General features: G+C 46.5%; 1 protein-coding gene across 1 annotated transcript in view; it reads left to right on the top strand.

Moving 5' to 3' along the window:
• Positions 1-947: 947 nt before the first annotated feature.
• SLC39A10 (solute carrier family 39 member 10) overlaps positions 948-22,828 on the top strand; it is a 57,032-nt gene continuing 35,151 nt past the window's right edge. Inside the window, exon 1 of the mRNA XM_079782985.1 lies at positions 948-966. The gene's annotated coding sequence lies outside the window, so the exon portion shown is untranslated. The remainder of the gene's footprint in view (positions 967-22,828) is intronic.

Here is a 22,828-nt window from a genome sequence, read left to right on the forward strand (position 1 = left end):
GAGCTCCACGCTCCTGGGCTCCAAAGACTGAGGGGATAAACCCACAAATTGTGATTCTAGTAGAAAGACAACCCCTCTAGCTAGGGCTGGTTGCGAGTCCCTGTGATGGCGTTTACGGTGTTCAGGGCTCCCACTGCGCCTGTACCATCGGCTCCGTGTGGGGAGGGGAGGAACGTGCTGATACAGCTCCTGGAAGCGCGATGGATTTCTCAACCAGCCTGTGGATAGAGCACAGGCATTCCTAGGGTGGGAGGCCGCTGGCTCCTGGCCTTCCCATTCATTCAGAGAAGGAGAAAGGATGACCTGCCTCCCTGCAGTTGAGTGAAACACGTCCTGTAAGTGATTGATTTGCTTTGTAAGTCGAGGTTCTGTTCGCAGGGGCCATAGCGATTCTGGCTGACCTGGTGCCCCTCTAGGCCCTCACCCCACCCTCCCAGGGCCCCCTCGATCCCCGCTGGGGAGATACTTATTTCTTGTTCAGCGATGTCTGTCTTCCTCCTTGATGACAGGAAAATGTTTTCTGTCTCCTTTCAGCGCAAAGGGAGGTGTGCTTTCCATTGTGCCTGTCCGTGGGCCTTGCCTGGTACATGGCACGGTTTCTCCTTTCCTTTGTCACCGTGCTTGTGTTCCCTGAACCACAAAATAACTGCATGCTCTGTACACGTACACGTACGAAGGAATAGTACAGCTGTTCTCAGCAATGATAGTCTTTGAGCATTTATAATTCTGAAAGTGCTTAGAAATTTCTTTTAAAAAAAACACTTCTTACAGAATCCCAATCTAGAAGAAGTTTTTGATTTTTGCTCTTGTGGGTTATTTACAAAAATGCCGAGCATGTCTCAGAAGTACTTAGGCATGTTTTCATTCAGTGGATGTTCAGCAGATTGAGGCTCTGACTGATTTCTCGTTGGCAGTTTATCTGTGTACTTACCCATGGAAGTGACTTTACACAGCATCCCAGCAGAGGTAAGTCAAACCCTTGCTCGGTGCAACAACGCAACTTGGGAAAGAATGACAGACCATATGAGGGCTGGGCGAGCAAGAGGCCGTGTTTGCTGGTATTTATTAGTCCTTGAAAGCCAGGTGCTCGTGCTGCCATTTAAGCTTTGCTAAATGTTGGCAACCTCTTTAGCAGGGGGGACACAGAGACCTTCCGAGGTGTGGGCCCGCCCGTCCTGAGCCCCACTCCCTCCCTTTTGTGGGCTCCCAGTCTCTGGTCCTTGAATGAGCCCCCCGCTGACAGCCTCAGGTGGGAGCCATCGGTTGCTCTGACTCAGCCACGCTTCTTGCTTCTTATCTTGTGAGATCACTCATTCTAGCAACAGTGACATTAACTTTCCAGGAAGCCCGCCGACGAGCACCCACAGGATGAAGTGGAGGGACTTGGAATAGCATCTATACATAGTAGGAGCTATGATACACAGTAGGAGCCTTTTGGGAGCTGTCTTCCATGTTGCCTTCCTGCCAGTTACATTTCCAACCAGGTCAGGAGGGAGCAAGTTTTCTTCTTGTTTGTATCGCGGTTATAACCCTGGTTTTAGGAATGCAGGGTGGCCTGGCCTTACCAACATTACGTAACGAAGCTCTGCTCCAGGCCTCCAGGCCTCCAAGCCTTTGCAGCTTTCTTTCCAAAGAGCCTTTTACGTTCTGCTTAAGGGAGGTGGGAAGGAGAGCTCGGAACTGGAGGTGCTCCCCTACCCGCACCCCCTTATCTTCCTGCGGGTGCCAAGCCAGGGCTCCCCACTGAACTTCACCCCACCATGGTGTGGACAGGGCGCTTTAGCAGCTCAAAAAACCTTGTGCCTTAAACCCACCTGAGGTTTATTTGATTTATATATTTTTCATATATTTGTATTGATTTCAGAGAGGAAGGGAGAGGGAGAGAGAGAAACATCAATGATGAGAGAATCATGGATCGGCTGCCTCCTGGACGCCCCTCACTGGGGATCGAGCCTGCAACCGGGGCATGTGTCCTGACCGGGAACCAGACCGTGACCTCCTGGTTCCTAGGTCAACGCTCAACCACTGAGCCACGCCGGCCGGGCAGAACCGCCTAGGCTTTAGATAAACTCCCCTCACCCACTTTCCCTCTCGGGCATCATCTTTTGATGGCTTCCACCGATTTCTTGAGTTGTTGCCAGCGGAGTGAGTGGGGAAATTAAAATGTCTACAACCTCAGGGCCCACATTTCCTGGGGGAAACACTGACACCCCTGAGGACTGGCCACTGCCCGGGAGAGGACAGAGTTCTCTGGAGCAGGACTCTCACCCCGGACAGTGGCTGTGGGAATCGCTGGCGACGCCGTCACAGTGCAGGCTCTGATGTGGTAAGGGCAGGGCGGGGCCTGGGCTTCTGCATTCTGACACGTCACAGGAGCTGAGAATGCTGCTGGCCCGGTCCTTATCCTCTGGGCAGTTTGGTGAAACCGTAGACCCTGGGTTCCACCTCCATTCCATCCTCCGCCCACCCCCTGCACCTCCCATCCCAGGTTTCTAATCGAATCGGCCTGGTTGTGGCCTGCGCGTGGGGACTTTAAAATCTCCCAGGTGATATGAATATGCCGCCAAGTTTAAGAACCTCTAGGTCCTGTTTTTAATCAGCGTCCTCTTGGCAATCCATTCACTTTACAGTACTTCCCCCTTATCCGCCGTTTCAGTTATCCATGGTCAACTGCAGTCTGAAAATATCAAATGGAAAATTCCAGAAACAAACAGTTCGTAGGTGTGTGTTTTAAAAAATATATGTTTTTGTTGATTTCAGAGTGGAAGGGAGCGGGGGAGAGAGAAACATCAATGATGAGAGAGAATCATGAATCGGCTGCCTCCTGCACGCCCCCTACTGGAGATCAAGCCCACAACCCAGGCATGTGCCCTGACCGTGACCTCCTGCTTCAAGGGTCAACGCTCCACCACTGAGCCACACCGGCCAGGCCAGTTCTGCAGTGTTAAATTGTGAATCGCTCTGTGCTCGGAGGAGCGGGATAGAGGCTCGTGCTGCCCAGCCTTGTCTCACCTGGAGGAGTCAGTCCTTGTCCAGCTGGCGGGGCTCTAGACTCCACCTTGGTTCTCAGATCCGAGCGAGAGAGGTGCCATCGCTGTATCACAGGGTATAGTTATCATTGTCCTAGTTCATTGCTTTCTTGTTGTCCATCCCTTGCTGAGCCTGATGTATAAATTAAACTTTATCATAGGTGTGTATAGTATGTATAGCAGGGGTTTCTGCCAAGGGCCATAGGGTATTTATTATGTCATTCTCGGGCCATACCAAATTATCCACTTAAAATTAGCTGGCTGCTCCATTCTAAAAACCTTCTTGCACCCTGGCTGGTGTTGCTCAGTGGATAGAGCGTTGGCCTGCGGACTCAAGGGTCCCGGGTTCGATTCCGGTCAAGGGCACATGCCTGGGTTGCGGGCTCGATCCCCAGTAGAGGACGTGCAGGAGGCAGCTGATCAATTATTCTCTCTCATCATTGATGTTTCTATCTCTCTCTCTCCCTCTCCCTCCCTCTCTGCAATCAATAAAAACGTATTAAGGAAAAAAAATAAGAACTAAGACCCACCCTCTGGAGAACCTGTCTCTTGCCCCTCTCCCACTTCCTGGATCCCTCACTGAGGTCCTCCCAACACCTGCCTGAGTCCGTATCTCAGAGATCCGCACGGGGCAGGAGGGTCCCTGCTCCAGAAAGAAGCAGAGTTCCAGAGTCTGGATTTAATATTTCTTCAAATGGAACAAACACAGATTGTCCATAGCTTTAATGTGGATCAAAATCATTTGCCATGTCATGTGTTCATGGGGCTTCACTCATTTCCTTTCGACTCTCTGCTGACGCCGCTAGTGCATGTGCCAGCATGGTGCTCCGTGGGGGTGCTTGCTGGGGACTTATTTCGATGAGAGTGACTTATTCTAGTTGCTCAGAGAGGCAGAATTAGAACACACGTCAGGGCACGTCGCGAGTCTGTTTCCGTAATGCCTGCCGCTATGCCATTATTTTTAGATGCTTGGTAATGCAAGCTGCATGGGATGAAGAGTCTGCTTCCCCACCCTCTGATTTCGCCAGCCTAATGTGATTATTGTAATAGACTGTTAATGTCACCAGGAGTAAAGGCGTCTTTAAACATGAGGCCACGTTTCCCAGAGAGGCCACATCAAACCTAATATTTACTGCAAAGCAAAAATGAGTACTTGCCACACACGGAGTTTTTATTTTGGCTCCATGTCACCACAGTGTAAGGCCCGCAAGTGGCATTCTTTAGCTCTCAAACAGAAGTTTGGTCCAGAAAAAGCACACACAACATTTTTGGCTTATTTTCAAATTTTAAGTGGGGGAAAGATGGATGCACTGTGTTATAAACTTTTATTTATATTGTCTTTTTTCTCGGCAACTTGCTTTTGTACTCTGTGCAAATGAAGGAGCCTGTAAACATAGTGACTATACTTGGACCACTGCGAACGTATTCCACCAAGGTAACGGTGTTTCGGTCATTCTTTTAAAGAAGCAAAACTGCCCGGCTGGTATGGCTCAGTGGTTGGGCGTCAACCTATGAACCAGGAGGTCATAGTTCAATTCCTGGTCATGGCACATGCCTGGGTTGCAGGCTTGATCCCCAGTGGGGGCATGTAGGAGGCAGCCAGCAGGTCAATGATTCTCTCTCTCCATTGATGTTTCTATCTCTCCCTCTCCCTTCCTCTCAAAATCAATAAAAATGTAGTTAAAAAAATAAAAAAGCAAAACTCACACACACCCTCTCAGGTGTACAGACTGGGAAAATTAGACCAAGGACTCATAATTTACAGCAACGTCTTTGTCATGTCCTGAAAACGCATAGTCGGGAAGAAATAAAGGCAGAGGTCACGCGCCTGTCAGAGTTTGGTGACCCCTCCGTTGCAGCCAGCAGGAAAGCAGGCCTGGTGATGCCGCGTGCCAAAGCCACACCCCGAGGGGGTTGCCCACTCGGGAGCAGGGAAGGTGACCACCCTGCTCCTGAGCTAGCAAGCTTCACAAAGGCGATTTCACCCGGTGCCGAGAACATGCCTTGGAGAGCAGTCACCGCCTCGGTCTAAGGAGGCCTTGGAGATGACCCGCTGTTGGCGGCCTCCCCCATCAGCGGCCCCCCCATCAGCCAGTGATGGAAGGAGGGCTTCTCCCCTACGGCCCAGCCCCACCCCTGATCCATTGATGAAGCAAGCACCTACTGTGTGCAAGACTCGGGGCTGAGAGAGAAGCAAGGAAATGCAGGTGTAACCGAGGTCCCTGCCCACCCTGCATTGCTCGGTGGACACCAGCAAAGCCAGGGACACCCCAACTCGAAGAAAGCTCAGCAATGATGCACTTATCCTAAGTTTTTGCAAGCGAAGAATACTGAGGAGAGGCTCTTAAGCATACGCGGAAGCTGTGCCTTTTGAAATGTGTCACTCGGTACTGACTTGACTCACAAGGAATCTGTAAGGAATCTAATCTTCCCAGAGCTCCCGGCCTCGCAAAGTCCTCAGTGAGGCCCTGCCCTCGCCCGCCTTGGACAGATGACAAGCCTCTGCTGGTTTCTTCTGCTCTGCGCTCTGTTTCCCCCTGGAGAGCGCAGCTGTATGACCAGAAACCCTAAAAGCTGTCAAACTCTCCTCGGGGTAAGAAGGCCCCGTTCAGATTCAGGGGAGCAGGCGCTGGCGGCCAGGAACCTGATTCTCTCCGGAGGGCCTGCCTGTCGTGGGGCTGCTTCCCTGTTTACCTGACGGCTTTCCTCCTGACGGCTGAAGGGAGAGGGCAATGAGCAACATTTTAGTTGGACATGGAACTGCGCATGTACCACACGTCCTTGTTTCCCTGGCCACAGAATAGGACTCCTGATCTCTCTACATGTCTTAAAAAGTAACCGCTCAAACGAGGCTCCTGTGATTCGGTGGAAACGGAAGCAGAAGAGCCTGCTTTTAGAAACCAAACCACTGGGAGATGTCAGGGACCCCGTCAAAGACCAGAGACCGTAACTAGGAAGGGTCAGCTGGAGAGAGACTGCGCAGTGCAGAGAAGGATGGGGCGGGTGTCGGGGAAAGGAGCATCAACCGGGAACGATTTCACTGAGTCAGTTTTCCCCACAGAGAATGTTTTCCTGTGCAGAGGTCCTCATCTGTGGCTCAGCCTCACACACTGGCCGAGGAGCATCCCTGGCAGGAGAGTTGATGAATAGTTCTAGCCTGGGGGCGCAGTTACTCTGCTCGCACATAAATGCCTTGCGATGTCCCCTGGCTGTGTTTATCTCCACGCATTAATCTCTGTTTCTGGGGGGAAATACATTCAGGGTGCTGCCTCCATAAATTCTCAACAGCTCAAAGATGGCCTTAAATTGTATTTTCAAATATGACTTTTCCGTACCAAATTAAGGGCTCACTGTTATCTAGGAAGCGACCTGAATTTGGAGTCTGTAATCAGGGGTATGTGTCAATTCCATTGGCTGTAACGACTCTGGGTCATTGGTTCCCGATGCATCGCGGGAAACATTCTGAGACAGAAGGTCTCGAAATCTGCATTAAAGGAAAACAAAGCAAAAACCTCCCCGAAGACTCAGACCTACGTCAATGTTTTGTTTAAACAAAATAGCTCCGGCTTCATTAATTGTCCCTTCATTCACTGCTAGGAAGATGCTCATCTCAACATGCGCCCCGCTATGTGGTTCTGTGTCCCAGAGGCTGGGGGTGTGCTCGCTCCCCACCATTAGCAAGACACTGTGTTCCCCAGAAAACAGTACAATGGCCCGAGGAGCTGAAATGTGAGCAAGGGAATTACTCCTAGGACCTACCCATTCTGGCATTCTCTGATTCTCACATGAATTTTTAAAAATAATGCACAGCCAGACATTTTCTTGTACACTAGGAAATCAGGCCGCAAAGGAATCGGAAGCCAGACAGGCAGCGCTGAGCGAGGTACCGTGCACGTGTGTACATGGTGTGTACATGGAATGCAAATGGCCAGGTGTTGCACGGAGAACCTCTGGATATCGAGGGGCAGCCAAAAGCACTGGTTCTCTTAGAGAGCAACCGTGATCCAAACACGGGGGCAGCTGGTTGTCAATGTCAAGTTGTGCGGCCCTCACCCTCTGTGAGTGTCTGCTCTGTGTGCGATTTACCAAGTCCCTGCAGGGAGAAACCTGAGAGTTAGAACTGTCAAACTTCAGAAAGAAGCTTCTGGGCCCAGGAACAGTCACAAACACGGGCACATCCACCTTGTTTTCTACAGTTACAATGGAAACATACAAGCAGATGTTTTAATGCGACAGTGAACGCATACATTTAAACAATAAATACGTATGGACTCTTCATCATACGTAAGAGAAACTTGGGGAAGACACAGGCTCTAAGCTCCGGGAGTTTGTGGTGGAACTTGGACAGCTGATGAATTGTCTGTACTTGGCCATATAAAGCTCTCCCTAAACATTCATCTCTGTATACCTCACACCCTTCCTGGAGAGTGGGATAACTAAAATGCTCGAATCCTTTGCTACGTCATTTATTCTTCCCTTAGAAAATTCAAGATAACAATAATTGACGAATGTCTTAAAATTGTTGTATTTTTTAACCATTGCTAAATTATCACCTTAACAGGCTCCTCCCACGGTCAATCAATGTCCACTCCCCATCCACTTCGGCTCATTGCTCGGCACTTAGAATGACGTGCCAGGCACCGTGCTAGGCGCTGGGGATACAAATGGAAGCCAATGGCCTCTGCCCTCATGAAACACATTCCAGTGGAGAGCCCAATACAGAATAAATAAGCACGAATAACTCATTGCAAACGGTGGTAAGCGCTTTGCAGAAAAAGGCTGAGGACACAGTGGACCAAGAGTGGCCTCACATAGACTAAGGCTGGATGGAGTATTTGGGGGGGAAAAGTGAAAATTAGGCAGAAATCTCCGTCCATGGGAAATTAGTCTAGCAGAAGTAGGGCAGGACATTCCTCACGTGTTCCAGGCGAGGTCCCAGGCCTTCTGTACATCCTACCCAGTTATCCTTGAGCAATCTGATCCAGTCCTGTGGTTTCCAATATCATCTAACACTGACAACTGTAAAATTTATTACCTGACTCACACTTTTCTTTAGAGCTTGACCTGGATATTCCATTGCCTACTTGGCCTCTCCGCTGAGATGTCTCTTAGGTATCCCAAATGTAAAATAGCTCCAACTATTAAGTCTTCATCCCCCCACTCCCACCTCAGAAATCTGCCCCTCCTCTAGCCCTCTCTCTCTTGGTGAAAGATAGCTCCTTCTCTATAGTTATTCTTACCAGAAACCCAAGCATTATCCTTGACTCCCCACCCCCCACATACACGGTCATCCTGGTTATATGGCTACATGGGGCAGGGGGAGACAAGGATAATTCTTGGTGAAAGCCACGTCTCTTCAATTCTCTCTTTAAAATATATCTCAAATCTGTCATGACTCTTTTTTTCTTTTCAATTTGTTTCCTTAAAAATATATTTTTAGCCCTAGCTGGTTTAGCTCAGCGGATAGAGTGTCGGACCGTGGACTAAAGGGTCCCAGGTTCGATTCTGGTCAAAGGCATGTACCTCAGGCAACACCCAGGTTCAATTCCCAGCCCTGGTCCAGGCATGTGCAGGAGGCAACCAATCAATGTGTCTCTCTCACATTGGTGTTTCTCCCCTTCCCTTCCACTCTCTCTAAAAACCAATGAAAAAATATCCTCAGGTGAGGATTAACAAATATACATATACTAGAGGCCCGTCGCACGAAGAGATTCGTGCAATAGGCCTTCCTTCCCTTGGCTTCCAGCACCGGAGGCGGCACCCGGGACCCAGGCCTTCTCTCCGGCCAGAGTCTGCCTTCTTCGTCTTCGCTGCAGACTCCGGAGTCTGCAATCTTAGTCTTCACTGCGGCCAGAGTGCCGCTCCTGTAAATCCCTTCGCCCCCCCCGCCCCGCCCTGCCACCCTCCCTCTCATAGCAGGCGTCCTGCCCCGCCTGGCCACTTTGCACCTGGAGCGGCTGGGTGGCCACCATATTTGGCCTTCTAATTTGCATATTCCCTCCTGATTGGCTGGTGGGCGTAGCGGAGTGATGGTTAATTTGCATGTTTCTTTTATTAGTGTAGATTATATATATCATATACATACATATATATATATATGTATGTATTTTTAAAATTGATTATTAGAGAGAAAGAAAGGGAGAGGGATAGAGAGATAGAAACATTGGTGAGGGAGAAGCATCGATTGGCTGCCTCCTACATGCCCCCTTCTGGGGATTGAACCTGCAACCCAGGCATGTGCCTTGACTGTGAATCAAACCGGTGATCTCTTGGTTCATGGGTCAATGTTCAATCACTGAGCCACACCAGGTGGGAAATTTCCTGACCAGGTATTGAACCTGAAACCTTGCAGGACAATGATCTAACCGACTGAGCTTCTTGGCCAGGGGCAAATCTGTTATTACTCTTGACGTTGCTTCTACATCAGCATTATAGGCTTGGATTCCTGGAATAGCACCAGAGAGTTTAATCTCAACATCTACGTCTGAAGACAACCACAGGTATGGGGCCACAAACAGAGCACGGGAGTCTCAGACTGTGCAGGGGCTCTTCCACCTAATGTTTTCCAGGATATGTAATGGCAAGGGCTCTGCACGGACGTTACCCAAATGACTTGCCAATTCCTTTCCTGGTGGCTCACCAGGCCACCAATAGCTTGAAATTAATTCTCCCTGGGGGACCCGGCAGGAAGGGACAGTGTGGAGAAGATGTACTTCTGCGCTGTTGCCAGAACTATGGAATTCATCATTCCACTTGTTACCTATTTTTAAAATGTCAAATTGAATCGCCAGTTAAAAATTCAATCTCTGTCCGGCCAGGATGGTTCACTGGTTGAGTGTCGATCTATGAACCAGAAGGTCACAGTTCGATTCCCGGGCAGGGCACATGTCCAGGTTGCAGGCTCGATCCCCAGTAGGGGATGTGCAGGAGGCCACCAATCAATGATTCTTTCTCATCATTGATGTTTTTTATCTATCTCTCCCTTCCTCTCTGAAATCAATAAAAATATATATTTAAAAAAATTCAATCTCCAATTAAAACACCAAACATATCTTAGCTCCATGTGGTACAGCTGCTTAAAAAAAATTAAAGACATTTGAAGAATACCTTCAAAGTGCAATATTACTTCAAAGTTTAAAGTAATGTTTAAAAAGTGAGACAAACTTGCTAGACAGAATTGTAATTTAATTCACTTAACTATAATTTACTTAAAGTTTCTGATACCTTGTTTTCTGTTAGTGCTTCAGGATAGTTTTAAAAAAATAACCAAAACACCACAAACAACATGTTCTTGAAGGAAATAGATTAATCCTTGCTGGGGCTTCTGAAAAATAGCCTAGGAAAACAATCTCAATGTGTGATTACTTGCCAGTATATAACATCGATGTCGGTTTGCAGCAAATATTGCTATCATCACAAGATAAATTTTACGACATTCCAAATAGAAAGCAATGTAAAACTTTATGGATATGCTGATTAACGTTCATAAACTATAAAGCAACTAGATTATATTTATGACACAGGATGGAAAACTTCAGTGAATGCACAATTACTCCTGTGTAGGAAACCAGTAATTATCTTTGTAAAGCACAATTACTGATGCTGCGGCCATTATCATACAATGGCTGTGACTCTTAATTTGGTTACCATAACCTTAATAGCTTAGGCTCTCTGCTCGAGGATTTTAGAGATCTGCATTCCCTGTATTTGTTACAACACTAGACAAGAGGAATTTTATCATGCTTTTGATCTGAGATAAGCTAAACCCAATGTAGTTAAATTGTTTGTTAGCATTTTCAGTGAAGTTGAATTTGAGTAGTAATGTCCAGTTCAAAAAAAGGTCCTCAGCTCTCATTTACTTCCTTTTAAACAATCGCAGTAATTGATCTGCTAATCCGAACTAAGATGCATGGTTTCATCCAGGCCTTTCTAGACCCATTTCTACTCTTCATCTGGTGACACACAGACAGCACTTCTCTATTTCGAAACCTTTGTAATAATAGGTCTCGATGCAATAACATCTGCTCATTCCAGAACTGGTCTAAATTAAACTATGTAAGTGATTCAGTGGTAGTTAATGTTTTAATGTTTGATCTTAAAACCTATCTTTATGTCATTTAATTATAGAATTATTGTGCATTAGAGGAGTTGAATATTGACTTGTAGAGAGTGAAATTGTTATTTTCCTGAAGCTATCCTTTTTTTTTAAAATATATTTTTATTGATTTCAGAGAGAGAAAGGGAGAGGGAGAGAGAGAAACATCAATGATGAGAGAGAATCATTGATTAGCTGCCTTCTGCAAGCCCCCTGCACTGGGGACCAAGCCCAAACCCATGCATGTGCTCTGGGAATCGAACCATGACCTCCTAGTTCACAGGTCAACGCTCAAACACTGTGTCATATTGATATGGGATTTTTGGACTGGAACCCAGATTCTTTGTCTGCCGGAATCGAAGAATGAATCCTCAGACAGAAAGTGGTGTAGCAAAGGTGGAGATTTATTGAAGAACAAGTACAGACTCCCACATGGGGAGAGGGAAAGAGTCCCACAGAATGGACTCCCACGTGGGGAGGGGGAAAGGGTCCCACTGGGTTCCCTATCCCTATGGCTTATAAAGGCTGCAGATCCTGGTGCCTTGATATCCCCTCTGATTGGTCACTATGGCCTTGGACTGGTTACTATAGTAACTCCTGGGCTCAAGGTTGAACCTCACATGTCCCTCACATGTCCCATCCTTCCTTATTGTTTTTCTATTCCCTTTGGGCTTTCTTCCTCCTTCTGGATGAAGGGCTTCCTTCTCTTTATTGTGTAAATATAGTCCTTTTGCTGTTCCCAGCTCCCCCATTCTATGGAAATACACCTTCTGCTGCTCTGCAGCCCTGTGCTTCCTCCACGGTCCCCTAATTTCCAAAATTTCTAAAATTTCCTAAACCTGTCTTATCTTACCCCCAAAATTCCTGTTTCAAAATCAGCCAGGCCTAGAGCCATTCTCTATACAGTGGGCTAGATTCTCCTTAAAGAGTCAGGAACTCTGATCTCGAGAGGCACAAATAGCTGTGAATCATTTCTGCTGTTCCACACAAAGGGGACGTGGATAAGCAAAATTAATAATAATACTTTCCATCTACAAGATCAGTTTGTTTCTCTTTCATTTCTTTAAGTATTTTCCCTTCTGAACCTCACGGTATGAAAGTTTAAAAAATTGAATTAGAAAGCCTCAAACCCATATCTGCAGGTGTCAGAAGATAGACATGAAGCATCCATCTTATATAAAAACTGTTTGAAATTTTAACCCTGCTATTTGGCTTCTGTAAATGCTTGCTTGCTTAAATAATAAGGAAAATAAGACTACTCCCACTTCAGAGAGGCCATTAAACCTTCCCCGTACAAAATTATCAGTGCTGGCACCAGGCCAGGCCTTTGGTTGAGGTCTCAAGGCCCCAGCACATAGGGACTCTTTAAGAACTTGCAAAGGGGGCCGGAAACACCCCAAATTTGGGAGACAAAGAAGGTAAAAACATATAAATAGGAAAAGTTCCTCCATGTTGAGGCCCAGAATTTGAGAGACATTTTCCTCTAGACCCGCGCGTAATAAATGTAACTCCATCTCTCTAAGTGTTGCTTGGGTCTTCTCCGGTTTTCTGTAACAGACCTACAGGAAGTCTTCACTTTGATATGTCTGTGACTTTAAGCAACATGATATAACGAAACCAGTTCTACCAAAAGCTAGTTCATATAAACCAGAGTTACCTCTCTAAGGCATCTCATATACATTATCATGAAAGGACAGTGCATGAAACGACGTTGTTCAATGACCTGCCGTATTTTGTTTGGAAAAGAAGCCTTCACTGTAGTAACCTGACAATTCAAAAATAAACATATTTTGTTACTTCTCTTATTGGCGACCACATCTCCAACTGTGATGGTAGGATATTGGCTGTCTTAAACAGAATAATGAATAGCTTCCTTTTGATCTATTACATAACCTGTGATCTGATTTCTTGACACTTGGATATATTCTAAGGGTTTTGCCTCCACACACCTAGTTGCTTTTGGATCTGACCGTGATTACTCTATAATTCAGGAATAACGTTTGTTAGCCCCAAATTCCTATAACTTTAGTGTTATAGTCTAAACTCCTTAAGGGTTCTCATGTTGTTATTAAAATTTAATATTGTCTCTTTGATTTGTTTCCCAATAAGCCACCCATTCTGTTGTTCAATTTGGTGTGCCTCCTTCCAGCTACTGTTAAGTGGTTTGTAATCATTCTGTTTTTCTTGCTCATTTCAGGGAGTTTGGAATGGTGATCAGGCCCTGGGGGGTCTTTTGAATAGTGACTAGCTGACAGGAAGGCCAAGATTATGAGTAAAGATGTTTTCAGAATTAAGGGGGAAAAAACCTGTCTAAACATCTCTTAAATACTTGTGGGTCATAAAAGGAAAAAAAAAAGTCACTTAAACAATAAGTAAAATTATTATCTCACATGACAAGAATTCTAGAGATAGGGCGGTTTTGAAGAATAATTCAGTGATTCGACAATGACATCATTTGCCCGGATGTTTTCTGTGTTTCCACTTTCCCGAATTCAGTGTGTTGGGGTTTTGGGGGGCTGGTTCATAGGTCGATGCTCAACCACTGAGCCATGCCAGCCGGGCTGATACACTATTATTAACTGAAGTCCATAGTTTTTTTCAGATTTCCTTAGTTTTTACCCATGTCCTTTTTCTGTTCCAAAATCTTATCCAGATGATCACCTCACATTGTCATATCTTGGTAGGTTCCTCTTGGCTGCACAGTTTCAGTGATGACTGTTGATGAGGCATTGCCCCGGAGTGGGGAGCCCAGGCCCAGCTGTGCTGATAGGCGGTGAGACAGTGAAGGCAGAAAAAACAGTTAAGTAGAGCCTGGAGCCAGGGTGGGGCTTGGTATTTGTCTCTATAAGTCCTCTAGACACTTTAATCTCATAAAAATACAAACAGATAAAAGGCCTGGCCAAGTCATGAAAACGCTTAAAGCATTAAAAAATAAACCCATAAAACCAAGAGTGATCTTTGGATGGACACGGAGGACGCCACTTACAATTTACATCTGATGAGACTGAGAACATAGTTGCTGTCTGTTCTTATTGCTTTTATATTTCCCATATGCTACTTTTTTTTTTTTCTTTTAACAGGAATGTGGTAAAACGTTAATTATAAATGTGAGCACGCCAGGATTTTTGATGTTCTCGGAACTTCTCTGAGAATGCCAGCAGTGTAGGATTATAGAGGAAAAGGACTTGATTTTAGGTCTCATTTAAATTCCTGCAAAGAAAGACTTGATCTTCAGAAATGCTGTAAAAATGTTTTCCAATGGATAGGTAATTTTTCTCACAGGGAATACCTCCTAGCAGGATTTAAAAATATTTAGAAAACGAAAGTTGTGTTCATTTTGTTCTCTGATCATTTCCTCGTTCGCATTAACTGATGATGTTTTAAAACCTTATACGGGGCAAAGGATGCAAGAGAGCGTTGAGGGTGCTGTTTGATAGGTACGGACAGATTAAAGACAGAGAGGCAATATTAATTCATAACCCCTCCCACAGCCATGTTTTATGGTTTCGGTCCCGGGAAGTCGTTTCTATTAGTATTTGCTCCATATCTACTTTGTACCAATGTGCTTTCTACCAACAAGAGAAAGAATGGCAGGCTAGGTGCTGAGGATACTACGTGGAACAAGTCGCAGGCGTGCTAACAAGCAGCTGGTGAGTAGAGGAGGCATAGGTCGGGGTAGACAAGTAGGCTGCAAGTTGGAGCATTGCAAGCTGGCTGCTGTGTGTGCGAGCTCATGGGGGATCAGCTAACCCCGAACTCCTGTGGGAAGAGAAAGGGGAAGAGCAGCTCCTCAGAGCTGATAACCACACTGTGTCCTCAAGAACAAGTGGGAGACCCCCAGCTGCAGGGAGGGGGAGGGGTGCAGAGGAGAGACGTCTGAGGGAGTGACAGGTCTTTCAGCGGGGCTGGGCCACCGAGTTTTAGACCTGCGTTGTCCCGTAGAAGTATAATGCAAACCCGCCTATGTCATTTCAACGATTTTAGTGGTCACATTGAGAATGTAAAAACAATCAGGTACAGTTAATTTTAATATTATTTTTATTTAATCCAGTATGTTAAGATCATAGCATGCAATCAATACGAAGGGTTATAATTTTTACATTTTTTGCACCACGTTTGAGAAATCCAATGTGCGAGTTACACATATAGCCTGTCGCAGGTTCGTCTAGCCCAGTGGTCGGCAAACCGTGGCTCGCAGGCCACATGCGGCTCTTTGGCCCCTTGAGTGTGGCTCTTCCACAAAATACCACCGCCTGGGCGAGTCTATTTTGAAGAAGTGGCGTTAGAAGAAGTTTAAGTTTAAAAAATGTGGCTCTCAAAAGAAATTTCAATCGTTGTACTGTTGATATTTGGCTCTGTTGACTAATGAGTTTGCCAACCACTGGTAAATGCTCAAGAGCCACAAGAGGGTAGTGCCTATGACACTGGACGGCATAGTGGCAAAGTAAAGTCATGAGGTAAATCCACCGAGATTACAGGAGAGCAGATTGGGCAGGATATTGTTTGTTGACAAAGTTATTTAACCAAAGGGCAGTGGGAGACTTGGAAAAGTTCATGCACAGGAATTATCTGTAACTTCAACTTGCATTGTGGAGAATAGATTGACCAGAAGCCAATTAAGTTCCAAGCAACATATTATAATACTTTTCACTAGGGGAGTGACATGGGGGTGGTGAGAAGCAGAAGTCAAGAGTCCTTTAAGGAGAGAATGAATTAAGAATGACTACCTCACCTCTGCTTCCCCCCCCCCCCCCCCTTCCTGGGAGGACAGTAGAACCATTTTCAAAACTGGGAGAAACAAGAGAAAGAATGGCAGGATTGGGAGATGTGTTCAGGTGGGGACATCTTACATGGTAAGAATTGGCCAGGAGACATCAAAGTGGGATGTTCCTATTTGAAAACAGAGAGGTAGACGTCACCAACATATAAAGAGTAACTGAGGCCATGGGGTTGGATAATATGACTTAGGGTGAGAGGGTAGAATGGTAATTCTCAATCCCGAGTTTTTAAATAAGAATTGCCTGGGAGGTGATTTAAAATGCAAAGTTTGAGTCTTTCTCCCCAAGATGCTGGTTCGATAGGGTGAGGGCTGAAAACTGCACCCCAGAGACTCTGGTGCAAGTGGCTCTTCAAGACACTCCTTCACAAACCCTGGTGTGGAATGACAAATAAGATGACTCAAGAAATTGCCTGCACATCTGGAAGTCTAGAAGACAAGATCCTTTGGAAAAGATAGGAAGGGAGCTACTAGAGAGATGAATGAAAAAAAAAAAAATCAGAAGAGTGCTATCTGCTCTGAGAGTGGAGGGGAGCCGGACTCTTCCCTGAAGGGGAGCTGGGCTGGAGGTGGGACAGCTACGCGGGTGTCTTACTTGATGGGGCAGCCAGAGTGGGAAAAAGGCACCATTCTTCGGCTACTTCTCCAGCTGTGTGTCTTCTTAAAAGTGCCAGTAAACCCATCAGATCTCCTGTGTTTGAAGAAGGAAGTGGTTAGCTGCCTCAACTGTGTTGTAGGGGCTAGGACGGCACCAGGTGCTAGACTGGTGGGGGTTGGACCGGAAGCAACCTCGGTACTTGAGTTCCAGCTAGGAATGAATGCAGAGCCCAGACCCCAACTATAAGAGAACATTTATTTGGAAAATCACAGAGGTGGAAGAAGTTGTTGAAGAAGCGGGCTTAGGAAACACGTTTTATAGAGGCCAAGGAAGGGCCCAGGAGCTTGGGGGTGAGGAAGGTGATGGTGACCCACCTGGGGGAATGGGGATGGGGGGAAGGGAAAGGCACAACTGTGCTCCCAGGAGGAAGAGCGCACGGGGGCCTCCTACGGGCTAAAGGGTGGAGATTTTAGGGGGGAAGATCCCAATGGAATCTTCGGCAGCTTCCCAGGTGTGAATTTTCAGGGTGTAGGTCTCCACGGATGGATGGATGGACGGTTGGAACCAGGGCAGGGGGTCCATTATCCAAGGCAGGCCCTGAGGTCAGCAGCCTTGGCTGGTTTTGCTGCTTTTCTGAGCCTGGAGCTGACATACAACTGAGGCCTAGATGCTATCTCCAGGGGGGAAAGGTCAGGGGGTCCAAATCGCATGACCGGTGAGTGATATGCTGGGGAAGGAAAGGTCACCCTGGGGGGAAGTCCCAGCTTACAATCGCCCTTCGCGAGGCACCCGCCGGGGCTTTCTGCCCTGGTGACCTTCTGTTCCCGGCCTATCGCGTAGTCCTTGCTCTGCTCCTGTCTATCTAACTGCCTACCAGAAAAGGAGCAGAGAAACAGAGTGGAATGCCAGTTGAAAGTGACCATTGGATTCAGTAACTCATGCCATTGGTGACCATTTGGATGAGCTGGTCGGGATGGAAGCCAAGTTTCAAAGTGAGTTGAGTGAATGTGTGTGTGGGGGTAAAAAAAAGTCTTTTTAGCCACTTTGACTATAAGGAGAAGGAAGCAGAATGTTCCCTTGGGAAATACTGAGATATGCATGCTCTTTTTCTGAGTCTGTCCTTCGTTGTTTAATTTATATTGTGTGGGTGGATTTAATAATGTGTAAAACCATAGACTCTGTACATGCTTCATAGAATACAATTATTAAATAATATTGTGCTTGTGTAACCGAACATCTGGATTCTGCCGCCTGCCACAACATTGTGACAGGTGCTGGTAAAAGGAAAGAGGTTTATTCGAGTGCCGTATGTCGAGAAGTTGGGGGACTTTTACCAGTCCTCAAAACCCATCCAAAGATCTCCGTGTAGGCCGAGGTTTTTATAAGGAGGGAGAGAGGAAGCAGAACAAAGGGCCCGGGGGAAGTCTGTGGGCATCTTTCCCAGGAGGATGAGGGGCTGAGGGAGTGTCATTCCCAAGGTTTTCTCTCCCAGTGTTCTCTCTCTCTCTCTCTCTCTCTCTCTCTCTCTCTCTCTCTCTCTCTTCAAACAGGAATTTGTTGTTTTATTGTGGATACCTGGACTTTGGTGACTGGTGCCAAGCAGGCATTTCCTTCTCCCTCCAAGCAGCCTCCTTTTAAGATGTTTAAAAAAAAAAAAAAAAGGCTAGATAAGAGTAACACAGGGTTTTATTTACACAACTTAAGATACCAGAAGGTCGGCCCGCAGCCTTAAAGCAAAGAGAATGTATAGCCTTTTTATTGCTTAACTGGGATGTTGTTAATTTGTGGTTGCACTTGTACATTCAAATCAGTCAAATTATGTTCAGTTATACTATCACTTTTTCAACTGATTATGGTAATGGATAAACCATTTTGCAGAAAAACTGTAGCTGATTACTGATGGTTTGGAAAAAAAAGTACCAACCTATGGTAGGTTGGAGTTGGAAGAAGTTATCTTTTACATTTTATTCTTTTACATATTCCTGATTACTTTTTCAAATACCTTATATCAATAATTTTTTATTTTAATCTTGTTTTTTAAAATATATTTTTATTGATTTCAGAGAGGAAGGGAGAGGGAGGGAGAGAGAGAGAGAAACACCAATGACGAGAGAGAATCACTGACCAGCTGCCTCCTGCACACCCACTACTGCTGATCAAGCCAGCAACTGGACATGTGCCCTGACCGGGAATTGAACTGGTGACCTCTTGGTGCACGGGATGACATTCAACTATTGAGCCACACCAGCCAGGCTCTGTTTGAATTTTTAAGCCAATGTTAATGTATTACCTTGAGAAAAAAACAAATTAAAACAAACAAAACCCTGCAAATACTTCATTCTGTGGGCATTTCAGACAAAGCTGAATGATTAAGAAGGGTCTTTGAAGTCTACAGCTAGTAAGTTAATACAGTTGGGGTTTCAGTTTGATTCTGTCTCCTTGACACTTCTCACGCCCAGCCATTTCTGTTTTATCCCTGGCCACTCCACACACGGATTATTGCTGTAACAGCTGCTTACGTGTATTAGTTTTCTATTGGGGCAATCACACAGCACCTCAAACTTGGCAGCTTCAAACAATGCAATGTGTTTTCTTACAGTGCTGTCCGCCAGAGGTCTCACACCCTCTCCCTGGGCTAAAGCCAAGGTTTACCGGCTGCCTTCCTTCCGAAGCGCTAGGGCGGGGCCCACTTTCTCTGACTCCCTCTTCCATAGTCCCATCTCCCTCTGACTCCCCTCCATAGTCACTCCTCCCTCTGACTCCCTCCTCCATAGTCCCATCTCCCTCTGACTCCCTCCTCCATAGTCACTCCTCCCTCTGACTCCCCTCCATAGTCACCCCTCCCTCTGACTCCCCTCCATAGTCACTCCTCCCTCTGACTCCCTCTTCCATAGTCCCATCTCCCTCCATTTTTATTTAGGGACCCTTGTGATGAAACTGAGCCCACCAGGCTAATTCGGGATATTCTCCCCATCTCAAAATCAGCAACCTCATCCCGCCCCCCATCTCTAATCCCCCTTGTCAGGTAAACTAACACACCCAGAGATTCCAGGAATGAGAAGGGGGACCTCACCTCTTGGGGGTGAGGGGAGGAGGAGCATTATGCTGCCTACCACACTTGCCAGAGTACCCACTTCCCTTCCTGCTCGTGGTCATGCCACTTGCCTGCTTCGATCCCCCTCTGCCTCTTCCTGCTGTCAGGGTCGGTGCAGACTCATACATGTGCACAAAGGCCGGCTTACTGCAAGCGCCTCATCTCTAACACGCACCCATACGGTGTATTTCCGTTTCCCCAAACGAGAACCACATTTCCACTCACTTCATGCCTCTGCTTGGGTGGCTCTGCCCCCTGCTCTTTCCCCGGCTCTCCCACTCACCCCGCACGTCAGACCTTGGACGTCACTTCCTTTTGCTGCCATAGCAACCCATACCTGTCTCTGCCATAGCACTTGCCACTCTGCACTGCAATTGCCTCTTTAATCACACCCCCGGACTGGATTGTGAGCCACATAAGTGCAAGAATCCTATTTTCTTCGCCTTGCACATAAAAGGAACACAAACTTTTTTGCCTGAAGACATTTCCATTCCTTAATATCTGACTTGCAGAGGGAATAGATTCATACAAATCTAAGGACCGAAATGAACCTTTAACCCCTAAATGACTTGCCCTTTAAATCTGCTGGACTAGCTCTGCCTGCACCTGGCCCATTCTTCATTGATTAGCACCTTAGTAACTCACATTTACCTGACTGGGATCGAAGTCATTGACACACACCTGATTCTGTCTAACTTTTAATACAACCTTCCTGGTGAAAATCAAACACTTCAACAGCTGGATCAAATCACCGGAAAGAGGAAAAAGCTTTCAGCTGAATGTATAACCAGATTGACTAATTATCATTCTAATTTGAGAGGCTGGACTACACATCTCCCTTGGAACTGAGGCAACCTCGTGGAGCTGAGAGACAAAGCCAGGGAGAACAGACGCTCGCGGTACAAGTAACTTGAAATGTTTCTATTACATTCTTTGTTCCATTTAAAATGCCCATTGACCTGCGACCTCTGTGGACCTGGGAAGCCACCAGTTTATGGCTCTGCTATTTTGGGGGGTTTTCTTTAATTGGCATTTGCAGAGAAAGTAATGTCGATGTCCTCCCAGGAACGGGAACCTGCACAGGGTCTTGAGAGAAGAGGTGCAGTAATGCAAGGGTTAAGAGCATCCATCCCCTCCAGAGCCAGACCGTCTGGACTGGTGCCCTGGCTCTGTCACCACCTCAGTTTTCTCACCTCTGAAATGGACGTAAGAGTATCTACCTAGCAGGGCTGGCATAGGAATAAAATGGGTTAGAGCCGTGGTCGGCAAACTCGTTAGTCCACAGAGCCAAAGATCAACAGGACAACGACTGAAATTTCTTTGGAGAGCCAAATTTTTTAAACTTAAGCTATACGGGTAGGTACATGGGTATTAACTTAATTAGGGTCCTCCTAAGCTGGCCTTTGCTAAAAACTCAAGGGGCCAAAGAGCCGCATGTGGCTCGCGAGCCGCAGTTTGCCGACCACTGGGTTAGAGAGTATCTAAAGCATTTTAAATGGTGCTTGGCATATTTTAAACCGTACACCTTCCTGGGTTTTTGGGTGGGAAAAAAGGACTGAAAGGTAACTGCTTAGAGGAAGCAACTGTCCCTGTAATTGGAATGAAACTCGAGGGCAATGAAGTCACTGAGGCTGCGGATGAGGTCACCTGGGAGGAAGCCAGCCCAGCGTAGCAGGTGGCTAACCGCTGGGCATTGCCAGACCGCTCCTCAGAAAACATGAGGACGTTTCCGAAACTCCTCTAAAGCTGTGCGCTGGTCAGGAGAGGCGGGGTATGGGATTCTGTAAAGCAAGTTCAGGATTTTAGTAAAAATAAAACAGTACTTGAACTTTTACTTAGAAACAGTACAAGAGAAATTCAGAAATCCTCACAAGCTACTCTTCTTTTTACAATGACTTTATGGCCTTGCCTAACATTTGGGGTTTTGCTGTATCGTTGCTGTCAAATTTTTAAAAAACAAAGATAAGCAATACTTGTCAAGATACACCAAGCGTGTGTTGATTTTAAAAGATGCATTTGATGGTTTTCATGTAAATGTCAGTTGTGGGATGGGTCTCGTCATTAATTATCTGGGCAGCCCTAGGCAAGCTTTGAAATTTGCTCGCATGTGATGACACTTTAAAATGAATTTTTTAAAAAAAGGAGATAATTTTAACCAGTTAAGCAAATGAACCTGTTTTTATAAATGGTTACATGGTAACTTATTGCTAATTCACTTCCATGTTGGTAATACTCTTTAGAGTGTAACTGCCCACAAATTTGCATCATTCATGTGGATATCTGTGCCCCTTTGTTTCTATTCCTTTGGGCCCGAAGTTAAGGTTTGGAAAGGTGGTTCCTGCTGCACCCCCACCGGTTGGCATCAAGGCCCAGGATTGGTACAGGTGGCTGCGTACCGAGCCTGCTGCCTTCCATTCAGTCTCTGTGAGCGGACACGGCGGGCGAGGCGCCCACTGAGCAGTCCGCTGTGTGTCTAGTCTCCCCCTGTCCCTGTGCGCCGCTGTCAGAAAGCCAGACACTCGCCCTCCTTAAAGCTTCCTCTTCAGAAAAGACCTGGAAGCGGTACTCTCTCTGTCGAGGTGTAAATAAGTAATAAAATGGTACTCACTCCCCTCAGGGCCCAACTGCCTTGGGTTTCAAGGCCCAGGAATAAAGTTCTAAACGTGGGGATTTCCGGGGTTGGTGAGCACAAGGCAGTAGGTTTGGGGTTCCTGGCACCAGCGTAGAGGCAAATGTGTGGTCTGCCTGTTTTCCTGGCTCTCGCTCTGAGTTTCTTGCTTCTTTCCCTTCTTCTGAGTGGGCCCTCTCTTTCTCCTAGGCTGGGCCTCACGTCTGGTTTTGAGAGGATTTGCCCTGGGGAATCGGAGGCCGAAAGCCTCTCCCCTGTCTTTCTTCCAGCAGGGCTGTCTGATGGTGAAGGCCTTTTGGTTGTATTAGGATGGGCTGGGAGTAAGGGACTTGGCTAGTCTCTAATGTTAGCATCATCTAAGCAAATCACATCGAAGTTAGCTGGTCGGTTTAAAAAAACCCAAACAACATCCATCCACTGCCTCCTGCATGAGCCCAGGGGTGGGCGTTGCTTGAAGTCAGTTGTTTTAATTGTTTCATTTCTCCAATCTATTTTTGTTTCTGCCGACAGCCTGAAACTCAGATAGCCTGAAACTCATTTTGGTGTTTAAACTCGGCATGGTCTCACTTGACAGGCAGATCCGTCACGCTGGCCTCTCTCTCACAG

The sequence above is a fragment of the Cnephaeus nilssonii genome (assembly GCF_951640355.1).
Source record: "Cnephaeus nilssonii genome assembly, chromosome: 10".
NCBI lineage: Eukaryota > Metazoa > Chordata > Mammalia > Chiroptera > Vespertilionidae > Cnephaeus > Cnephaeus nilssonii.